The sequence below is a fragment of the Lissotriton helveticus genome, chromosome 2_1 (assembly GCF_964261635.1).
Source record: "Lissotriton helveticus chromosome 2_1, aLisHel1.1, whole genome shotgun sequence".
NCBI classification, from domain to species: Eukaryota; Metazoa; Chordata; class Amphibia; order Caudata; family Salamandridae; genus Lissotriton; species Lissotriton helveticus.
Window position 1 is genome coordinate 1390586366 of NC_136059.1, and position 23699 is coordinate 1390610064.

The following is a 23699-nucleotide window of genomic DNA, read 5'->3' on the forward strand; positions in this document are numbered from 1 at the left end:
TATCCATAGGTAGCGAACCAGCACGAGGACCCCTACGTTTCCTGAGGCTCATGAGGCACTGAAATTAACTCATGAAAGTATGCCTTTTTCTATACTATTCACTGCATTAACTACAACCCTTAATACTTATGACAACTACGAGAAGCCCAATTGATGAGCAACCAACCTAACTTTTAAAGTGTGATAGTTTTTAGATTGTGTGTTTTATGTTAAGTGTCTGTGTGTCTTGTCAGTTTCCTTTTTTCACGCCAGGCACGATTTCACGCATAGTATGACATTCATGTCTAGAGATCGAAGCCCGCACCATTTGATCTTTTCCCACAGGTCACTGAACCTTTGGATGCAGAGGAGTGGACCACCACAAAAAAAATGTTGTCACCTTCTTCTGCAGGTCAGCTGTATAGCGACAAAGATATCTAAAATTTGTAGGTACATTGCATAACCTGCACCATATCTCACTTTTGTAAATAAAACATATTTTTAGAGTAGAGAAACGTGAGTAAGGTGGGGATTTGTGTACCCCGTCCTGAAGAAGGAGTTCCATACTCCGAAACATGTTGACACACACACACACAGGAGGTGATGCACATTGTCCTGCATCCTACACCTCCATTTCTTTCACCCTTTTAACAGCGCCAGCCCGGGGGCCCATTAAAATTCTTTTTTGCGTCTACCCCACGAGCCAGGTACTTTTTAAATATCACTCGTCGATAACCTCACCACTCACGCACATAAAACATAAACCCTCACACACACCCCACATAGTCATTGATAAAGTGCTCCCGCGTAATCGTAGGTCGCAGCACGCCGCATCCCGTAGAGGGGTGCGAAGACCCCAATGATGAAGCATGACACCAAGGGTCCTTTTGGTGTGTGAGGGGTATTGTACCAACACTGGGTGCTCCCAACCATTCTAGGGAAACCCCTCTATCATAAGAGTGGATTCATTTTGTTTATGCCTACTAGAACCTACATCACTGCACTTCTACACTTTAGGGCCCCTTACACACACCGCACTAAACGGCAAGGAATAAAAGATCTCCGCCAAAGAGCCCCCACTGAGGTGCCCATCGGGTATTGCAGCGCCGACCCGACGAGGAGCATGCCCGATGATGAAGCATGACACCCAGCGGGCTGGGTGTGTGAGGGCCCTCATTCCGAAAGGAAGGATTCCTCATCTTACCTCTCGTTAGCCACTATTGGATCTTGCCCAATGTTTGTTCACCCCCCTTAGGAACTGCATACTCCTTTTGTTTGTTACTGTTACTAGAAGCCCTGAGACTCTATCTGGAAGTGGTGGATAAACAACAACACCATGAGCAATAAATTAGAAGGTAAGTATTGCTGGGTAAACATTTGTAAATGCACTGTGATATCTACGAATGTAACATAACTTCATCTATATCAAAGCATATTTTTTAAACTTTTTTTTGTTATTTTAGAAACAAGAGGCAATATGTTACCAAACATCATCACATCAAGAACTTCGCCTTAAGGTCACCACTCAGCATTTCTTTACAAATCAAATCAAAGTTTACACCAAGTTTGATCTGCAGGGCAGAAAACCATGAAAGTCTTCCAAACATTTCCCCCCATACTTTCTAGTGCCGTTCAGAGCAACCCCAGCTCGAGTATATACATTCTTCAGTGAGGGTACAGTGCACAGCTCTGAGCCACTCTGTAATCAGAGTGGTGGTGGGAGCCTGCTAATGCCGAGTGATATCTCTTTTAGCCACTAAGTGGCCAAATTACAGCAGCGGTTTATCTCCCTTCAACCCATTCCATTTGTGAATCATACCCAAGAAAGCACATTTGGCGTTATCTTAATGCGATAGATCTTTGTAGAATAGCATGGACCAATAAACAAGATTCCTCGGGCAATCCCAAATCATGTGTAACAATGTTCCGGTCATCGTTAGGCATCTAGTGCAAACCCCATTAGGAAATCTCTCCAATTTCTATGGTATAGGAGCAGAGGCACAACTAGAGCCAAATTTCTGGGGGTGGGGAGGGCTTCTAAATCATTTTGGAAGGGGCTGATTCTTCCAGCAATATGCAGAGTGGAGATGCAGGGGCTCTAAGAAGGGGTGATAACACAACAAAGCCTTGTTAGCAAGTAAATTGTCTTTTAAAGACCTGTGAAGTACTTGGGTGTGGCTGTGTGTGTTCCTGGGAAGCTGTCTCAGCCGAGCTGACACACACGATGGGAGGGGGGCTTAAGCCCTTTGAGCCCAGTAGGCGTTGCGTGCCTGTATGGGGGATGTGTGAGAACATTAAAATCAAACTACAGGCAACATGGATGAGATTGCTAATACGCTAGCCGCCATCTTGGCCTTAAGCCAACTGTCATCTTCCAAGATACCCAAATAAACAGGCCATCTATCTCTCTGGGTTTTGAGGAGGTCTGGTGTGTTAATCACCAGTACCCGATACAGCCTGAGACACCCTTTTTCGCTATTGCCTCAAAGACTATATTAAGATTCTATCGGTTTAAAGTCTGGGATTGAGTCTAGGGTCTCTTTGTACCACTCTAGAGCATGGTGTATCCAGGGCACGAGTCGGGGGTACATGCGGGTGGACGTCATCCACCCACTTTTTTCACAGGGTGGACGCCGTCCACCCTGCCAAGAAGTCGGGCCCCACTAAAAAATATGCTGAATTCGTCCCGGTGTAATCTCCAGACACTGAACACTTTCAGCAGCGCCTGCACGTTGTTATCTGCTTTCGATCTGCAACAATGTGCAGGAGGGGAACGGGATGGGGCTCTCTTATTTCTGACTCCTGCTTGGCCTATAACAAAGGCCAAATTTGAGGAGTCATCAGGCCTCCTTTTGTTCGAGTCTCCTGGCTGGGAGCAGTCAGGAACCTCACACCTAGAAGCAAAGGAAGCGGAAGGGAAACAAAGGTTAGCACTTTACATATACTTAAGAGAGGCAGCTTTTCACTTTGTTCAGGCTTTGCTTAGGAGATATGCATGCACTGCAAGAACTTCAGATGTGTTGATCTTTCCCAGTATTTGCACAAAATAAATAGCATTTATATAGTGCATACTACCCCTGAGGAGGCATTGTAATAATTTGAAGATCACTTTTTCTTTTAAAACACTAGGGGTAGAGGAAGCTTTACGCTAACAAAAGGCAACATTGGTTTATGTGAAGTTTACAAATGTGGGAAACTTCTGTCTAAATCAGGAGGGTTTGCAAGTATACTCGAAATGTGCTCAAATGCACTCATGATAGACCTGCTAAAACATGTATGTGAGGGCTTAAGATCTGATGTCACTTATTGAGATGCCACTTCCTGTGATGTCATGCTCTGTGATGTCACGTGCCTCATGCGCCGCATTGTCATGCTCCGTGATGTCACGTGCCGTGATGCCACTTGAATACTGATTAATTAGGTTAGTCCCCCCACTTCTTTTTTTAGGACTTGTGCCCTGGGTGTATCTGCAGAAAATGAAAACAAATGTGATTTATGCAATGTAAACTCCATGGTTAGATTAGTATATGATTTAATCTGTGAGAACACCCACACAGCCCCCAGTTTGGTGATGCCAATCCTATACCAGGTTTCAAACCCTTCCAGTCCGCCAATGCAGAGTATCCAATTACACACACACAATAGGATCAATTTAGTTAACTTTGTTCATCCATGTGGTCCTGAGACCAGCAGAAGTCACTCCGAGAGTTTGTCACTATGGGCCCGATGTAGGTCGGTCGGTAACGGCCGAAAATCGGTATTTTCGGCCGTTTCCGACCGGTATTCAGTAATCGGTATGTAGGGACACATTATTTTACAGATTCGGTAAATTTACCGATCGGTAAATTTACCGAATCTGTAAAATACCGAATCGGTATTTATACCTATTCGGTATTTTTGATATGTAGGTGGGACTCTTCTGAGTCCCACAAGCCTTACAGAATCGGTATTTTACCATGAAATCCAACTTCATGGTAAAAAAACGATTCCGGTGTGCATGCACATGTGTGCATGCACACCTGTGCCATATGACAGGCAGACCTGCCCTTAGGGCAGGTATGCCTGCCACATGGCCCCCGAATCTTTTTTGGGGGTGCTAGAGGGTGTCAAAGTGACACCCCCTGCACCCTTGTCAAAATCGGTATTTACCGATTCGGTAAATACCGACCGGTAATGCCCCATTCATTCCTATGGGCTTCAAAGCCCATAGGAATGAATGGGCCATTACCGGTCGGTATTTACCGAATCGGTAAATACAGATTTTTACCGATTCGGTAGCAGGAACATCTGGATGTTCCTACATCTCAACCCCTTAGATTTACCGATTTTTAATTACCGAATCGGTATGATTCGGTAATTTAAAATCGGTAAATCTATTTTACCTACATCTGGGCCTATATCTTTGTGCCAACGCTCCCTGTCCTTTCAGATACCAAAATTGGAGCCTAATTGCTAGGTCGTGCCTTTCCCCAAAGGACCTTATTAATGGGGAGCATCTAAGATGCCCAATAAAAAGTGGATAATGGGCACCCTCAGCTCTCCACTATAAGGCGACTGAACACACCTATTAAAAGCAGCACATGAAGGGCCACTTTCCTGGAGGTATTGTGAGAAATTGGGGTGTGACCCCTTTTCAAGCAACAGCCACAATCCCTGTCAGGGTGAACCACAAAAGTCATTAAATTAACCTTACTTAACCCTCTGGTAACTTGGCTCAAAAGCAGTTAGGTTTAAATTAAAGGCAATGTGTAAAGTATTTATGCTGCACAGAAGCAGTAATAAAGTGAAAACGTGACACAAGAAAAATCCCACCCCAATTTAGAAAAATTGAGTACATTTTAGAACATTATTTGACAGAAAAATGATAAAAATCCAATTAGTAGAACCGGAGTTATGGATTTTTTACTTTGAAGGTAAAAACTAACGCCTAAAAGATCAAAGCGCCAACCATCATCATCAATGACTTTATTTGATTTGAAAAAGATAAGATAAAATCATACATGTGTACAAAAGACAAAAAAATCATTCCATCATAAGTGCTCAAGATTAAAATCATTGACATAATAACACCATCATAAAACTAAAATAAAGTCAAACAGAGGTACAAGATAAAAACTCAACATGGAACCCCCCACTGCGAACATCAACAATGTTACTATTATGTACTGACCTTTTAGCCAGTTATATGCCGAATAGATGTCGATCAGTTTCTTGGAAACTAGTCTCATTTATTATGCATGAAGATTCTTAGAAATGTCCCTGCACATGACGTACATAACAGCATGAACACACGGTGTAAAATGTTATGGTCATCTTCATCCTAGGGCGAAATAACTGCTTTGCATAATCACAGGTATTGTTCTAGGCTCATTTGCATAACCGGACTCACAAAATATCGATTGTGTAAGGAACCCAGAGGCTATCTTTAGGGTACAAAAGACTCATACCAACACTACATAGACCGAGGAGAAGCTTCACGCTGACACTAGACGCTGCGGTCCCAGCCTGCAGAAGCTACAACACGTGTGGGGTGTCCTACTCGAGACCAAGACGGGGTCCTTTGTTCTCTCCCATCAGGTAATTGGTTGTCGCTTTCCTAGGGGATTCTTGGCTTTACACTCACATACTTGCTAGGTACACTTACGTACACTTAAGTCGGGTTTGCATCGTAGGAGTACGCTTGATTAGTGCCATGTATCTATATGCCTGCATATATTCACTGTTTTAGCACCATGGTAGAATTCTACCTTTTATTTACTCTGTTGGTGCCTGTAAACTTATACATCTTTTTATGTCTAATGGTTGTCTCAGCACACGTTAGACATTAGAATGACGCTGGTTCAATGAAAGCTTATTGAAAATGGCCCCATCAGTTATTCTGTGTACCTCTCTGAGTCTAAGTGAGCATGATTGCCTGAGTGAAAAGTACTGCACTGTACTGCATATGTTTTAATCAGCAGGAGACCCAATTAAATTGCAGACTTACAAAATACTTTGACACAGTGACGGAGAGAATTAAAGAGACACAAAATGAGGAAACAGAGTAACATTTAGTCACTGCCGCCGAGCATAACTTCGGGACCGCAGCTTAAACGACCAATAGTAAAAACGTAAACTGTTAATGTGAACTTCATAATTTTTTAACCCCAGATAATTAATTTTTGCCTTTGATATGTATCTCCTTTAAAGTCGTGTACTTTAAATTGTGAGTTTTAATTAACTGTGCAATAAACGTATCCTATCTTATCCTATCCTATTCTTATCCTATCTGCACTGTTTCCACAATCCCTGCAGGATCAAGGTTTGTCATGTTCAATAGTTTCCAGAAACTATTCGCTCCTTGTTATGGTTAGGGGGCTCATGGTGGCACTGTGACCTAGCTGATCTAAATGCTAACATATCCTTTAAGGGTGTCTGGAATCAGTCTGGACACCAATCCCTTAGCTTATGTTGTCTAAACGTGCAGATCCTATGTATTTGTAGGAACTACAGGACATTAACACATCCACAAAGATAGTCCATCTATTTGACAAAATTTGTACGGGGAGGGAGGAACGGGTTGGTAGGGAATAATGTCTACTGCCCAAGACCCCTTAAAGGTATTGTGACACATAAAAACAGATTTTAGTGTCTCTAAGAGCTGTAGAGGGGGGCTGGCCTTGTCTAAAAACCATGGTTAAAAAAAGAGGTTTTAAAAACTTATGGGGAAGAGTCTTATAAAAAGAGCATAAAAGTATGATGTGCAAGATATTGCAAATGGAGACCTGATCACAGGCGCATGGTGGCAGATCAGCATTCTTTTACCAGGTGCCCTCAGAGAAAAGCAGCTGGTGGAATAGATCAGAGCTAAAATAGATCAGTAAATGCTGTTGATGGTTTGTAATTTCAAGAAGAATATAAGGTGCTGTCCCAGGAACTGTCTTAATTATAGCAAAATGAAAAAATGTCAGTTTGGCCAATGCCGAAGCTTCCCTCTCAGCTGCCACCCTAAGACGAAAAGCCTGCCTTAACCAAACAACGACTTGTTTTACAATACCTTCAAGGTTAGAAAATAACTCAGGCATTTCATGGGCTTTAAATTTTCCTTCATGTAGTGCAACCACGGAATATTGGATACATTGTCCAAATTCAAGCAGTCCTGAATAACTAACCTATTAAGGCTCAATTCCTGCTTTAGCCAGGCTATACACCATAGTAAGAGCAGTCACAGATGAATAAAATCACCGATATAGCTCAAACCGAGCTCTTTGTGTAAAATCTCTGAATGCGTACATTGCCTTACACCCAAAAGGCCCCTTAAGTATTTATTCTCTGCCACCGGAATCAGGGTTATATTAACGTAGCTCCAGAACTCGATTCCACATGTAGGAAATGTGATACACTTAGCTTAGTAAACACTAAACATTGTGTTTAATGGCTACTGACCCAGCCGGGAAGAAAAATAAAATTTGGCACTGGCCCATGCCCATCTATGGCTCCCAATGTCCTATTTTATTAAGGGTTGCCAGCTGAGACCTGAGAAAAAATAAAATCCCTAAACAAGCAAAGGATTCCCACTTGCATGAGACCTGATTCTGCATCATAAACGTGGAGCTTTTGGTATTTTCCATGCCCAGGACTATAACATGAGATTTTTTTAAATTCGTAAGTAGATCCAAGCTACACATAAAATTGATAAAACGTTTTAACAACCACTGGAGACTTCTGGCAGTACGAGCAATCAAGACTGCATCGTCTGCATAAAAAAGAACTGGGAGAAATCTCTCCCCAGCTCCGGGGATATGTAACCCATGGACTAAAAGCACCCTTTCTAAGTGATTAATGTACATGATAAAAATGAAGAGTGCCAAAATGCAGTCCTGCCAAACACCCCTTTTTAAAACAAAGTGCTTAGTCCATTCCCCGTTACTTCCATATCTAACAGAACCCATCAGACCATGATGAAGGTCTTTAAGAAAAAGAACCAATGAATGTTCCATCATCGTAGACCCCAACTTAGCCCAGAGCTTATCTCTGTAAACCTTTTCAAAGGTAGAGATGAGGTCCCAATCCCAATCCGGATTCCGTAGCAACCACATCAGCGAAACTGCCCTCATTGCCACCACCGACGACATCAGGATCCTGCTCGACAATGGAGAAACTGCGGCCCTCATCCTCCTGGACCTGTCAGCCGCTATCAACAAAGTCTACCACCGCACACTAAAAGCACGCCTCCATGACGCCAGAATCCAAGAAAAGGCCCTGGACTGGACCACCTCCTTCCACACCAGGAGAACCCAGAGCGTCCGCCTCCCCCCTTCCGCTCCAAAGCCACTGAGAGCATCTGCGGCGTACCCCAAGGATCATCCCTCAGCCAAATGTTGTTCAATGTATACATGGCACCGCTCGCCCACGTCGCCCGACGACACGACCTAAACATCATCTCCTTCGCTGACGACACCCAGCTGATCCTCTCGCTCACCAAAGACCCACACATCGCCAAAACCAACCTCCACAAAGGAATGAAGGCCGTCGCCGACTGGATGAGGAACAGCCATCTGAAGCTGAACTCGGACAAGACGGAGGTCCTCATCCTCGGTTCCACCCCCTCAGCCTGGGACGACTCCTGGTGGCCGACGGCACTAGGAGCACCTCATACACCCACCGACCACGCACGAAACCTGGGGGTCATCCTCGACTCCACACTCTCCATGACAAAGGAGGTCAACGCCTTCTCCTCCTCCTGCTTCAACACCCTCCGCATGCTTTGCAGGATCTTCAAGTGAATCCCCACCACAACTAGAAGGACAGTCACCCAGGTCCTTGTCAGCAGTAGACTGGACTATGGCAACGCACTCTACGCAGGAGCCCCGGCCAAACTCCTGAAACCGCTCCAACGCATCCAGAACGCCTCCGCACGCCTGATCCTCGAAATCCCGCGCCGCAGCCACATCACACCCCACCTGAGAGACCTGCACCGGCTCCCCATCAACAAGAGGATAACCTTCAAGCTCCTCACCCACGCACACAAGGCACTCCACGACACCAGACCAGCGTACCTCAACAGCCGACTCAGCCTCTACACCCTATCGCGGCAGCTCTGCTCTGCAGACCGCTCCCTTGCCAACGTCCCCCGCATCCGAAGAGTGACCGCCGGCGGCAGATCATGCTCCCACCTCGCCGCCAAGACGTGGAACACCCTCCCCATCCGCCTACGGCAGACCGAAGACCTCCTAACCTTCCGGAGACTCCTCAAGACCTGGCTCTTCGAACAGTAGCAGTGACCCCCTCCCCCCCGGGCCTTGAGACCCTCACGGGTATGTAGTGCGCTTTACAAATGCTATGATTGATTGATTGATGATGCACCCCTGAAAGTGCAATTAAAAAACATGTTGCACAAACACATTGCCCCAAGGGCATGTTTGTGTGCAACATAGAACTTTGAAAAATGCAAGTTTTCGAAAATTACCATCGACTTCAAGTTGATGGTAATTTGCGTTTCTTAAAAGCGAAATCACAATTTTTTTTTGTTGCATTGCACTTAGGGAATCACAATATGCGATTCTATAAATGCAATCACAATTTAAGTAATCGCAAATTTTGCAATTACTTCAATCTCAATTTTTGCATTTGGGATGATGCATCCCAAATGCAAAAATTGCGGACGCAAAAGGGGAAGATTTGCGTCCACAAAAAACAATGATGCATGTGCCCCCTGATCTTTAAGGGTGACTGGGGCTCTACAACAGTGATATAAAATGACCTGCTTTTTATCCCAGTGGAAACCTGAAGAGATGGAATTGTGATCGCTAGAGACATTCCAATTCCCCGAATAATTATTCAGAGAAAAAAATAAGGCAGCTGAGACATAAATATAATCAATCTAAGATCCAGAATCTGAGCCTTTAAAGTTAGGGTGATGTCACCAGATAGAGTCCGAAGACTCAGGAGATTCACCAAGTTGTATTCTGAGGATAACTCATCCATCAGATCACCCTTTGTAGTGTGCTTAAGATGGACTTGATCCCGAGAGCCATCTTTCAAGTCTCTTCCTCCATATAAATAGCAATTTCTACAGAGGTGGAGATTAAAGTCACCAAAAAATCATCAGGCTAGTGTGTTTATGGGGCTGAGAGGAAAGAAAAGATTTTAGAAATGTGACACGTGATATCATCACATCATTGGTCTCCTTCCGATTGACTGCATTGTGCAAATGAATACATATTATCTTTGTATGATTCTATTCTCTGCTGATTTGTAAAGTACATAGCTACCCAAAGGCTTCCCAGCGCTAAGTGATGCATAGCCCATGATGGCGAATCAATACTAGGCAGAATGGTTAGTGGGGATATGGCCAAGCCTTAAGCATTTTCCTGAAATGGATCTCATTTGTTTAGTTTGTCAGGTCGGCCAGTGTAGAATTCCAAAGTTTTGGAGTCAGGTATGAAAAGGATCTGCCGCTCCATCTAGTCCTTTGAATTCAAGGCAGCTGTGGCAGTTGTGCCTTAGAAGATCTTATAGCCCTTGAAGAGATATACAGAACCAGAAGGTCCATAATCAAACAAGGCCACTCCGATGATTTCCTTTGTAGGCCAGGCAGAGTGTCTTCAAGTTGATTTTCTCTTTTACTGGGAGCCAGTGCAATGTGGCTAATGCACTTTTTGCTGAAAGCATGTTTGAGAATTAGCTTAGCAGCTGCATTCTGGATCAGTTGCAGTCTCGTGAGGATGTATTGAGGGGAACCCACACACAAGGAGTTCCTGTAATCTAGATGAGACAGGATCAGAGCTTGCACTACTATTCTAGAGATAATAAGGAAGGGGTAAAGAATTTTTCATAGGGTTCTGCTCATCCCAAAACAGAAAGCTGTGAGGTTTTTTTGCTGGAGCTTCCATAGTTGAGGCACTCTCAAGCCACATTTCTAACCTCTCTATGGGGGAGATGGAGTTTGGGGAGGTCCTACATTCTCTGGCCAGTCTAAATTAATTTGAAGGTTTGTTTCCTAGAACCATCGCCTTCATTTTCTCTCCATTTAGTTTAAGTGAAAGGTTTACCATCCACCATGCAACTTTCTCTAGTCAAGGAGCCAAATAATGATTTAGGCCTGTCTCTTGAGAGAGTGAGATGACAAGTTGTGTATTATATGTGTAACACATGATCGACACTCCAAATTCCTTGACAATTTCTGCAAAGGGACTAAAATAAATGTTAAACAGTATTGGATCAGCGAGGAGCCCTGTGGGACCCCACACTTTAATGCAAAGTCATCCAAGTAATTCAAGGGCTTCCATATTTGAAAGGACCTGCCTCTTAGAAATGAAGAGAGCCAGTGCAAGGCAGCTTTTTTTATTCCTGATTGTCTCATCCTGTCAATCAAGGTTGCATGATCGACCGTGTCAGAGGTGGCGCTCAGGTTGAGAAGCATGATTGCTGCTGAGCCTCCTTTGTCAAGTAACAGTTTCAATTCTTCCAAAATCGTTAACAGAGTGGTCTCCATGCTGTGCTGAGGTCTGAAACCAGTTTAAGTTGGATTGAGGAGGGCGTTGTCCTCCACAAACTGGGAGAGATTTTGGTTGACATATCTCTCTAGTATCATAGAGTGTACCCTCCTGCATGCTCTAAATTGAACGACCATTTATACTTTTAGAATACCTCACAGAGTGCATACCCCTATATAATACTGACTATTCATCTTTCTAGTATCTTACCCATGGCTAGGATCAGTGAGATAGGTCTATAGTCCCTGGGCATGACGGTTCAAGATTAGGCTTCTTTAACAGAGGCTTGACCAGTGTGTGCTTCCACGCTTTGTGAACTATTCCAGTAGAATGAGAGAGGTTGAGGAGCGCTCTGTAAGTGTGTAGACCTGCACTCCTGTAATAAACTAAAAAACTTTTTGCACTTCTAAACTGTTGTTAACCAGTTGGAGAGCTGCCTTGCTGGGGGTATAGCCCAAACCCACCACCTTGGAAATCGCACTTGTCGAGGGCTGGGGACACCCGGGCTGCAGGACGCTTCACCTAAGTCCCTAAGGTTTCATAACTTGAACAATTTTACTTAAATGTTTTGGTAATCAATGAACACCAACTGTGTTACTGTATTCCATCAAACATGAATTGTATTCAAAATATTTATACCACATAACCAAGTGAGAGAATGGACACTTGTAACTACGTAACCGTAGGTTAAATTAAATCACCCTCATTAACGCTATGTTGATTATGCGGTGTATATCGTTTTTCCACCCCACATACGCGTTACGGCATTATCATTGGGTGTTCAAATTTGTGCTGTATGCCAGCCTCAAGCCTGAGGCAACCTCTGGTATGAGTAGTAGTGTCCAGAGATAGGAGGGCACCCCCAAAAAAAGAAACGGAGGGTAATTGGAAGACTGTGTCTAAAAAGCATGACTTCACCAGAAGTGATTTTTAATATAAAAATGGTGAGGTTTTGTTTTTAAAAGTGGGTGGGTATAAACATAGATCGTGTTACTAGATCTCTTTATATCACTTGTTGACAAAGTCGACATGTTTCTGCTCCATTTTGCCCAGTCGAGTCTACGGAGCATTCGTCAGGACAGACAATACGAACAACAAATCAGTTACTTACACAATTTGTGAAGTACTCAGTAGTGTTAATCTTAAACACTCTGTTTCTAGATCGGTTAAGTTTCCTGAAATAGAAGAAACAAAACAGACATGTAGATAAGGGGGTACAAGTTCAGCACTATGTACAAATCTCAAATTGAGAAATTTCGAAAAAACGTGCCAATATTATGCACTACATTCATTAGAGCAGTCCCAGTAGAGACCACCATGGCTGAAACTGAACTTTGAGGTGGAATGAGTCAGTAGCAATGATGTAACGATGCATATAGGTTAGATGGAGTCTCATGATCTAACAAAGTTCTGAAGTATGACCATATGTTAGGCCCATTAATGAACTGTGTACTATTTGGAAAAAGTATTGTGGCAGCCTGGTAAAAGCAAATCTCGGATCCACCAATTATAGACAGACGCGGTGATTATGCCGCGCCGGTTGTGGCGGTTCACGGTACTTCTCCCCACCATATAGACGTACTAATTCGTAAGTGGTCGTCGGTCTAAAGTTACACAAATGTTGTATTATGCAAAGACCTATTCTGTATCCAAATGAGGTCGCATGGCGTGGTGGCAACTGATTACGCTCTAGCGTGTGTGTGGCGAAAAAAGAAAAAAGAAATCGTGAAGTTTACCTTTTGTACGGAAACTACGAACTTCAGCAGGGAGCGTTAGGACTCTCTGGTCCTGAGCTGGAACAAAGAGGGGGAGGAGAAATTCGTCTTACCGCTCGTCAATAGGGCTGAGAGAGTATTCTGCTGCCGCCATTCTCATCCGCAGCAAGGAAAGTGTCCGTGTCTTGTGCTGGCTCTGCCCCTGGATATCGGAGACTGATTTCCTCTTCCTTTTCTATTGTGGCGATAGAAAGGGGACTGTGCGTGTTTTCAAAACGAGAAGCAAACTTTATTTCGTGCTCGTTATTAAGAGGCTGTATCTATTAGTGCCATTAGTATTTATTAAGCCATAATGTTGATGTACAGTCGATGGTGTCACACCAATAATGTGTTTCCACTACTAGGTTAAACTAGTGGTAAAAGTTTTTGAGGCGAAATGATTCAGGGGAATAAGATAACACCTCTCATGATCTAACACATGTTACACTCGGAGATATACGGCAATTGTCTGAGTGAGGCCATATATCTGTAAACGGTTAGGAAGTCTGATTTTATTCTTCAAGGCTCGTGGATTGGTCCCAAGTAAAGAGGCTGATAGCTATCAGGTTAGGAGTTCCTTACCAGGTTTCCCAATACATCTGTTTGTGTGAGAAATCTACAGTAAACAAATTCCTCTTATCTGTAGCTCTGTGTGTCCTACGCAAATTGGTGCCACGGTATATTATCATTCAATCCTGTCAGGTGTGTCTGTAACCGGTTCACCCATCTCTGCTCTTTTTCGAACAGTGCTTTTTCAACGTTGTTGGTTTTATCATTGAGCATTTCTATTACAGCTCATCTTAAGTCTTCAACTTTGTGGCCAACTTCAATGAAATGGGAACACAATTTAGTGGTATTTTTCTTTAATTTGATGTTACTTTTGTGTTCTCCAATTCTCGTTTTTATTTTTCTGCAGGTCATCCCTATATACTTTTTGTCACAGGGGCACCATATCATGTAAACTACATGTGTAGAATTACAATGTGTATGCTGTCGTTGTGTCCAGTTTAGGGAGTCTGTAAGTTGTAAAGATTTTGTCATTGTTGTTAGTTTGCATACTATACAAGTGCCACATGGATAATGGCCGATCACAGGGGTCATTTCTGTGTTTCTTGTTTGAGTGGGTTTCTTATATTTCACTGGTCGTGCTTGCACAAGTAGATCCTTGAGATTACGTGTCCGTTTATTTGCAAATCTGGGTTTTGGCCAGTTAAATTTCCCTGTTGAGAAGATTCGCCAGTTTTTGTTAACTAGTTTCTGTATCTCATATGTCGCTGGACAGTATGTAGTGACACACGTCACAAGGTCTGGAATTGGTTCTTTTGCATTTGTTTGTAGGAGACACTCTCTTGGCTGGTGTTTTGCTCTTTTACGACACTTGGATATTGTTGTTGGTGTGTAGTCCCTGTCCCTCAATTTTAGACTCAATTTCTGGGCTTGTAGCCTATAGTCACTTTCTTTGCTACAATTTCTTTTCAGCCTCAGGAATTGGCTGTATGGTAGGTTGTCCCGTAATGTTTCGGAGTGAAAACTTTTATATGACAGGAGGCTATTTTTCGCTGAAGGCTTAGTATATGTTTTTGTTTCTATCTTTCCTTCTTCAATGAAGATTGTTAAATCAAGGAAGTCCAGATTTGTGTTATTAGATGTGAATGTGAATTTTAGCCATTTGTCTCTTCCATTGAGCCAGTCGATAAATAAGTTAAGATCCATGTCGATTTGCCAGATCAAAAGGATGTCATCTATATATCGTTTCCAGTATAATATACTGGAAACGAAAGGATTAGTGTCATTAAGGACAAAACGACTCTCAAACTCGCTTACATAAAGACCTGCTACCGAAGGGGCAAATGCACTGCCCATGAAACTTATTATTTGTGCAATTTGCTACCTCTTAAAATACTCTGTGTTCTTCGCCACATTTCACCCCTCAGCCGATCAGGCGCTGAGTTGCCACTTGTACCAGGAGGCTGCCGCACTAACATAGCGGCCATCTTAGGTCAGGTACGCTGGGTGGCGGTCTAGGTGGGGGAATCGCGCTCGGCAATTCCTACATAAGCAGTGGAAAAGCGCTGCTCGCCAGTCCTAGATACTCCTTAGGCTGTAGCCAGGAGCTCTGTAGTGCTTGTGATTAATACTTGCATTCTGATTCTGTGTATCGTGTATTTTAAAATTATTCTTTGAGCAATTTGCTAACTTTTTAATATTGTGTGTTTAAACATTAGAATTGGAAACGCGCAGCTCACCAGTCCTAGTTACTCCTGAGGCGGTTTGCCGGGAGCTCTGTAGTGCAGTTGATTTAATAATTGCATTTAGAAATTGTACACTGTGCATTTTTAAAACTTATTATTTGTGCAATTTGTTACCTCTTAAAATATTCTGTGTTCTTTGCCGCATTTCACCCCTCAGCCGATCAGGCGCTGAGTTGCCACTTGTACCAGGAGGCTGCCGCACTAACATAGCGGCCATCTTAGGTCAGGTACGCTAGGTGGCGGTCTAGTTGGGGGAATCGCGCTCTGCAATTCCTACATAAGCAGACGGGCATGCCTCCGCGCAGCGGACGCGTAAATCGGACGTGCCGAACTAGCGCCGAAGGAGCGCCTAAGGAAAGCCCGTCTGCGCCCGTCCGCGACCAGACGAGGCTAGAGGCGCAGATCCCTGATCGACCTAAGGTAAAAACGGGCTCATTACCTCGCTTAACCTACACAGCAGATGACCTGCTTGCCATTAGAGAGAAACTGACTCCTTCCCAACTCTATTCCCCTAGCTGTCATAACATTTTTCCACAGTCTTTGGAGGGACCGCTGCATGTAGACTTTGTGCCTTTCAAAGTAACTTATATCTTTCATCTACCCCCACGGCTAGACTTCAAAGATTTTTCCCTTTAGAAGGGCGTGCACACATTTTATGCAATGTACGCTCACTGGTAAATCACCCATATGAAATCTGGGATATGATCACCACACATGCACCAGAAATTTGTTTCTTGACGGAAACGTGGTTGAACCCGTGAAATCATCCGGCCATTAACATTGCCATACCCGAGAACTATAAATGTATTCATTTAGATCGCATTGGGAAAACAGGAGGCGGAATAGCTATCGCCTTCAAAAACCACTTAAATATCTCGTGGATTGCCACTAAGATGCAGGAAAACCTTGAGATAGGTATTTTTAGGCTGACTGTTTCTCCCACAGAGAGCTGCTTGGGAGCCCTGGTATACCGTCCTCCGGGCTCCTCTACTGATTCGATTGATACACTAATTGAATTTATAGCTATCCACGCCCTAGCTTCTAAACAATTCCTTATGGTAGGGGATTTCAATCTTCACTGTGAGATGAAATCTAACACAGAAGCCACTAAGTTTCTAAACGAGTTAGAACACCTTGGACTCACACAAAGAATGTCAGGTCCCACTCATCAGGCAGGACATACTTTGGACATTGTCATTTCAAATGTGGAACAGCTCAAATGTGACCCACCTTGGCCACTCACATGGTCTGACCATCATATGGTTACATTTGAAATTACGACCACCCCATCTCACCCCTCCGACCCCCAAAAGTCAAAAAGGAAGTCGGAATTTCGTAGACCCTGGCATAAATTGTCACTTCCAAATTTTACTCCCATATTCCAGACGGAGGTACTAGCCCAGCCGGCAGATCCAGACCCTGAGGTGAATAAAATGCTGGTTATCTTCAATAAAGTCCTAACAAAAGCACTTGATGAAACCATCCCAGTTAGTAGACATTTGAGGCCCCCTAAGAATCGGGCATCGGCCCCTTGGTATACACCGGAATTACGCCAGGAAAAAACTACCTGTAAGCAAATGGAGAGAATTTGGCGAGCAAATAAGTGCTCTGCAAGCAAACTAAAATTCAAAACTGTACTTTCAAACTACCATCGTAGCCTTAAAACCACCAGGTGACAGTTCATCCTTAATCAAATTTAGAGCGCTGATAATTCAACCAAAACCCTTTTTAACATAGTTAAAGACTTCATCTTCCCCGAAGTCTGTAAGAAATCCCCGGTTGAATCACAGGAACTGTGTGATGATTTGTCCACCTTTTTTCAAGAAAAAATTTCGGCTATCTACTCCAAATTCCCTCAGATTAATGTACCTGACCTCCCGAGCTGTCTTAACCCCCCCCAACACAACTAGTCCCTTTGGGCCCACGGCGTGCCTTGCCCGTTGTTTGGACCATTTCCCCCCGATTACACTGATCGAAGTGACCCAGGCGCTAAAAAAGGCCAAATCGGGTTCTCCAGCTGACCCTTGCCCTCCAAAATACATGTCAGCTTTGGCCCAATACTGTGCCCCGATAATTCAGAACATCTTTAATCTCTCCCTACTAAATGAAGAGATTCCTGGTCCATGGAAGCAAGCTTTTGTTAGACCCATCCTGAAGAAACCTGCGGCAGACCCCAATGAGTTGGGCAACTACCGGCCAATCTCTCTTCTGCCACTGCTGGCTAAAATTCTGGAGTCCAACGTTAACAAACAACTGAGTAGCTATCTGGAAGCTAATGACATTCTGGCCCCCAGCCAGTCAGGCTTTTGCGCGGGTTTCAGTACTGAAACCGCCCTCCTGGCAGTTACAGACTCCCTCAGATTGACAGTGGATGCTGGAGGCTCGGCCATTCTGGTCCTTCTTGACCTCTCCGCGGCATTTGACACGGTGTCGCATGCCAGGCTAGCGGAGAGGTTAAGATTCTATGGCATCCAAGGCCCTGCCCTGAAGTGGCTTACAAATTTTCTAACAGATAGAACACAGACAGTCACTCTCGGCCCTTTTAAATCAAAGAAAACAACGCTGGATTAGGGTGTCCCCCAGGGCTCCTGCCTCAGTCCAACGCTTTTTAATGCTCATCTCGCCCCCTTGGCTGAGGTAGTGGAAGCCCACGGCTTTGAGACAGTCTCTTATGCTGACGACACCCAGCTGTTGTTCAAGATTGGCCCTAATCCTGAAGTGGACAGGCTCCGCTTCATATCAGGAATGCTTGCTATATCCGAATGGATGTCCCTAAATTTTCTCCAATTGAATCCGGAAAAAATGGAGGTAATGCTGCTGGGAAAAGCAACCAACAGCTGGAACAACGAATGGTGTCCACAGATATTGGGAGTGCCCCCGGTCCCCAAGGAACATGTAAGGAATTTAGGAGTGCAGTTGGATCACGCACTCTCCATGCGTGATCATGTGTCTGCCACAGTGAGCTCCTGTTATTATAACCTTCGCCTCCTCAGGAAAAAATTTCCATACATTCCCACTAACCATCGCAGAACACTCATCCATGCAATGGTTACCAGTCGCATGGATTATGGGAATGCACTTCTTGCGGAGGTGGGTTCCACCCTCCTGAAAAAATTACAGGTTATACAAAACACTGCGGCAAGAATGATTCTTAATATGCCGGCAGGCACTTCTACTTTGCCGCTGTTAAAATCACTTCACTGGCTGCCAGTTAAGAAACGCTCTTTTTTCAAAATTTGCTGCCTATCCTTTAAAGCACTGAAGGGTCAAGGCCCTCTGTACTTACAATTGAAGCTAAAAAGGTACGCGCCAGGCCGTCAGCTTAGATCCTCAACGGCCGGGCATCTTGAGGTCCCTCGCATCCGACTACAAAGAACTGGAGGAATGGCGTTCTCCTTCCTGGCCCCAAAGTATTGGAATACTTTACCCCAATCCATAAGGGAACTCCCCAGTTACGCCGCTTTCAGGAAGCATCTTAAAGCCTTTCTTTTTTAATCTGGGTACCCTCTGCTTCTGGAATAGTTTAGGGTTGTAACATTGGGACTGCGCGAGATGCCCCAGGGTGAGTCGTGCGCATTACAAATGAATATAACATAACATAACATATGGAAGTTCCATGGCATTGCAAAAACAAATTCCCATCATATTCAAAAAAGTTTTCCATAAGGGCTAGTCGGCAGCATTCAAGCACAAAATGTCTTGGGGTTCGGTGGGTCCAATTCTCCATAAATAGTACATCTTCAAGCATTTGTAAGGTTTCCTGTTGTGGGAGACTAGTGTAGAGTGACTCCACATCTAAACCCACGAGTAGCATGGTGTCTGGGTCAAAAGTCTTTCCAGACAATTGGGTCAGAAGATCACGGGTATCTTTCAAATAGGTAGGAGTTTTTTGTACCAACGGTTTAAAAAATTTGTCGGCGAATTTGGACAATGGTTCCAATACTGAACCGATACCCAAGACTATCGGGCGTCCTGGTGGTGGGGACCTGTTCTTATGGGTCTTGGGGAGTGAGTAAAAGAACGGTATCTTGGGTTCTCTAGTTAAGTATTCCGCTTCTTTTTTAGAGATCCATGCGTTCATTTCTGCTTCATGTATCATTATGGTAATGATGTTTTGCAGTCTCGGCGTGGGGGTCCATCTCAATCTTTTTGTAGAATTTTGTGTCAGGCAAGAGGGCAAGGCACTGTTGGTCGTATCCCTCCTTCTTCAGAATCACTATGCCCACCCCTTGTCTGCAGGTTTTATGATTATCTTGTCGTTGTGTTGTAACTCCTCCAATGCTAGGCGTTCCTTCTTGCTTAGATTCTGGAACGGTCGTTTGTTCTTGTTACTCAAAGGGCCAGATGTAGGTAAATGTCATTTACCGATTCTTAAATACCGAATGTTACCGATTCGGTATTAAAGAATCGGTAAATGAGATGTAGGGGAAAAATCTGTATTTTTTACCGAATCGGTAAAATTCGGTATCGAATTTTCGGAAATTACCGACTCGGTATTTACCGAATCGGTATTTACCGAATCGGTATTTCCCATTCATCCCTATGGGCCAAAAGGCCCATAGGAATGCATTGGAAATACCGAATCGGTAAATACCGAATCGGTAAATACCGAATCGGTAAATTCCGAATCGGAAAGCAAGCAAAAGTGAAACTTAAGAAAACAGCCAATCAGGTGCTACCACCCTCCCCCTCCCTAGCAGGAAGTGGCTACCCAGGCAGCTGCAACTAATTAGAAGGTTCTGGAGAGGCAGTCAGAGCAGAGCAGAGACACAGAGCAGAAGGGAGAGTTTCATTGAAACTTTACAAACAGAAAAATGGCAAGCAGCAGTGAAAGCCAGAAGGCAGAGAGAAAGAGAAAAATAAAGTTCAGCAGCATGGAGTTGCAGGTACTTGTGGAGGAGGTAGTGAGAGTGCCACCAAACTTTTTGGCAGGCAATCCCTCACTCTGCCTGAGTCTGCCAAACGAAAAATCTGGCTGGCAATTGCTGAAAAAGTGAATGCAGTGGGAGTCATACCCAGGAATACAGAGGATCTGAAAAAAAGATTTTATGACATCAGTAGCCTCACCAAGAAAAAGATGGCTGAAATCCACAAGCAGGCTGGCTTAACCGGAGGAGGCAGGAACCCAGCGCCCCCCCTGACTGACCTGGAGGAGTTGGTGGCCTCAACCATTGAGGCAGACAGCGTCTTGGGACTTGGAGATGTGGACAGTTCAGCCCGAGCTGCAAGGAAAAAAGGTAAGACGCATGCGCAGCATGACACCCCATATCAACCTGCTTCCCTTTACCCTTTGTGGACAAGCTAACCCCAGTCCAGTACTGCTAGCACTATACAGGAGCAATGCGTTATGGGAAATGTAGTCAGCTAATGTAAGACCATGTGTAACAGCGCAGACATCAGCAAGTTAGTGAAAGTAATTCAGATAAATTGAAGTGAAATGTGTAAAGCATTTATTGTAGTGACTGTGACACAGTAGCACTCAATTGATATACGCTTATTTATACCTAGGGCCAAAATCAGGCAGTCGCCCACAGACACAGAAGGGACTGCACCAGCGAGGGAGGAGAGTGAGGAAGCAGGGCCAAGCCAAGTACAAGCCTCGCAGGAGGAAGGCGACACGACAGGCAGCGCCCATGAGGATGACACTTTACAGACCCCAGAGTTTCCGCACTCCCCACAGCTTTCACAATCCCCTCCCTTGGTATTCTCACCAGAAACCTCACCATCACTGTTCCTGTCCACTCCTGCAACCCCACCAGCCAGGAGGCGTGTCGTGGCCCCACTACCTGTAATGGAGGCAGCAGAGGGTGAGGCACAAGTCACCGCAGATGTGAGTACAGCAGCACAGCAGTCCACAAATGATACAGTCACAGCTCGCAGAGGACAACCCAGACCCAGCAGTGCAGGTGGACGTGGTGATGGCACTGTGTTCCGTGGGCTGGAGGGGAGCATGGTGCGCATTCAAAGGATGCAGGGCAAATCCATCCAAGCCTGCCAACGCCAATTCAGAGCCCTGAATGAACAAATAGGAGACATGGGGAAGGGCATGAGAGACCCCGTGGAGGCAAATAAAGAGGTTGCCAACAAAAATACAGACATTGCAGCAGGGATGCAGCAGATGAGCAACTCTATAACACAGCTATGCACCAAACTAGACAGTCTGGAACACACAATGCGGCCATCAATCGTTTGGCCACTGCCACATCCCTGCTATGCAGGAGGGGCATACATATGCAGGAGGCATTGACACAGAACACAGCTGAGGTCACCAGGGGCATGGCCAGAATTACAAGTGCACTAGAGGCAATGCTGATTTCCCAAACAGCACAGAATCCTGCCCTGGACGTGGCAGAGGCTGAGGACACTAGTAGCCGGAGCAGCATATCAAGCGCTGTTGTGGAGACACTGAGGAGTAGCAGGCGCCCAGCTGAGGCTGCAAGGCACGCTGAACACAGCGACCAACATCCTAGTGGCTCAGGGAAGCGCGGGCGCAAGTGACATTACCGGTCATACGTGAAGTAACCTGGGACATACAGTCCCCACGTTCATAATGTTAATTTTGTTGCACTTAAGTGCTTGAACGTTGTGGCAACATTAAAATACGTTGGTCCCCCACACAACCTGTCTGTGTCTCTTTTTTTTTTTTTTTTCTTTGTCCTCATATTCGCCCTTGGTGACCTTATAGTAACGAATAGTTAGAGGAGATGACTGGGACACTGACCCAGATTATCTGGGGGGGATTTTAATGGTTCCTACCAGATTATCCCACAGTGCCAAGCATCCATACCTCAATCATCGTCAGGTGGTGCCATCTGGACTAGCATACTGCTCAATACAACCCAAATTGTAACCGACGTCGCCCTTTGTTGGGTATGTATAACAAAAGAGGATCGAGTGAAACGACCCAACAAGCAGCAAAATCATAGAACATGGGGGGAAAAAAAAACAAAAAAAAAAAACCCTTAGTATTCTGGTCTATGATTACCAGTTCAAAAGTAGCCAAAATCTTCTCTTATGTTGGTTACCTACTCTAGCCATGTCTAGTTTGGACATCTGTAGCATTGCTGCACGCCAGTCAGTAAAGAGAGGAGGTGTCTTATCTTTCCACCGTCTGCATATTTCTCTTCTAGCCAACAAACAGCTATAGAAGACCAATTTTTTACACATACCATCAAGCTCTGGTATAATAGCAAAGAAAATTAACATGGGACTAGGACTGACTTGCGAACCTATTGCTGTCGAGAGGGAAGAACAAATTTTGTTCCAAAATGATGATATAAACGGACACTCAAAAAACATATGAACATCTGATGCTGCTACCAAGCCGCATCTAGGGCATGCCACCTGATCATTATTGGGGAACTTTGATAAACGCAATGGAGAGTAATACACTCTGTGCAGTGTAAACAAGTGATTACGGCGGAGCCAAGACGGTTTGACCGTCTCTCCCAGAATCTTAAATGATTTTAGCCACAGACCCTCCACATCGGTGTTGGTGATATATGTTTCCCAGAGCGAGAGGGGTAGCAGAAAATCGCCATCAGTCTCATCGAGGATAAGATTGTACCAAAATGTAATCTCTTTTTTGAAAGGTGGTTTATCCATTAGATGGGTTACTATATTACTATCGATGCCTATTTTAAACCTACCCCTGCCTTGACTATAGGCCTGTGACCAACTCTGGATTTGGAGGTATTTAAATCGTGAGAAACGGGTTCCTATTATTGAGCTCAGGGTCTCCCATGAGAGTAAAATTCCTTCAACAAACAATTCCCCCCATGATGTAAGTCCGGCCTCTCTGACTGGGAGAGCTAAGCTATCCAAAAGCCAAGACGGCGCTCCTGGGGAGTCCCATAGCGGGGCCCTACCAAGATGATAATCCAATTTGAGTGTTCGTCTTAGACTAGCCCATGTTCTGGCAAGATCTCTCAAAACCTTTAGCTTTACCTTTTTGAAGTACTTAGGGTCGCCAAATTTTAGCAAAAAGTTCGTCGGCCCGATTTTTTCCCCCTTAAGAAGTGCAGAGAATAATTTCCCACACCCAGCATTGTTAGGTGTCTTTAAAAGCATCCTGATATGAGAAAGTTGAAAGGCCCATCCATAGAATTGCAGATCTGGTGCTGGGAGGCCCCCTTTTTCTCGACGACGTCTTATCTTCTTCCAAGATAATCTAGGCGTATGACTATTCCATATGAATCTATTTATTTCGGTTTGGAGTTTGGCAATCAAAGATGGGT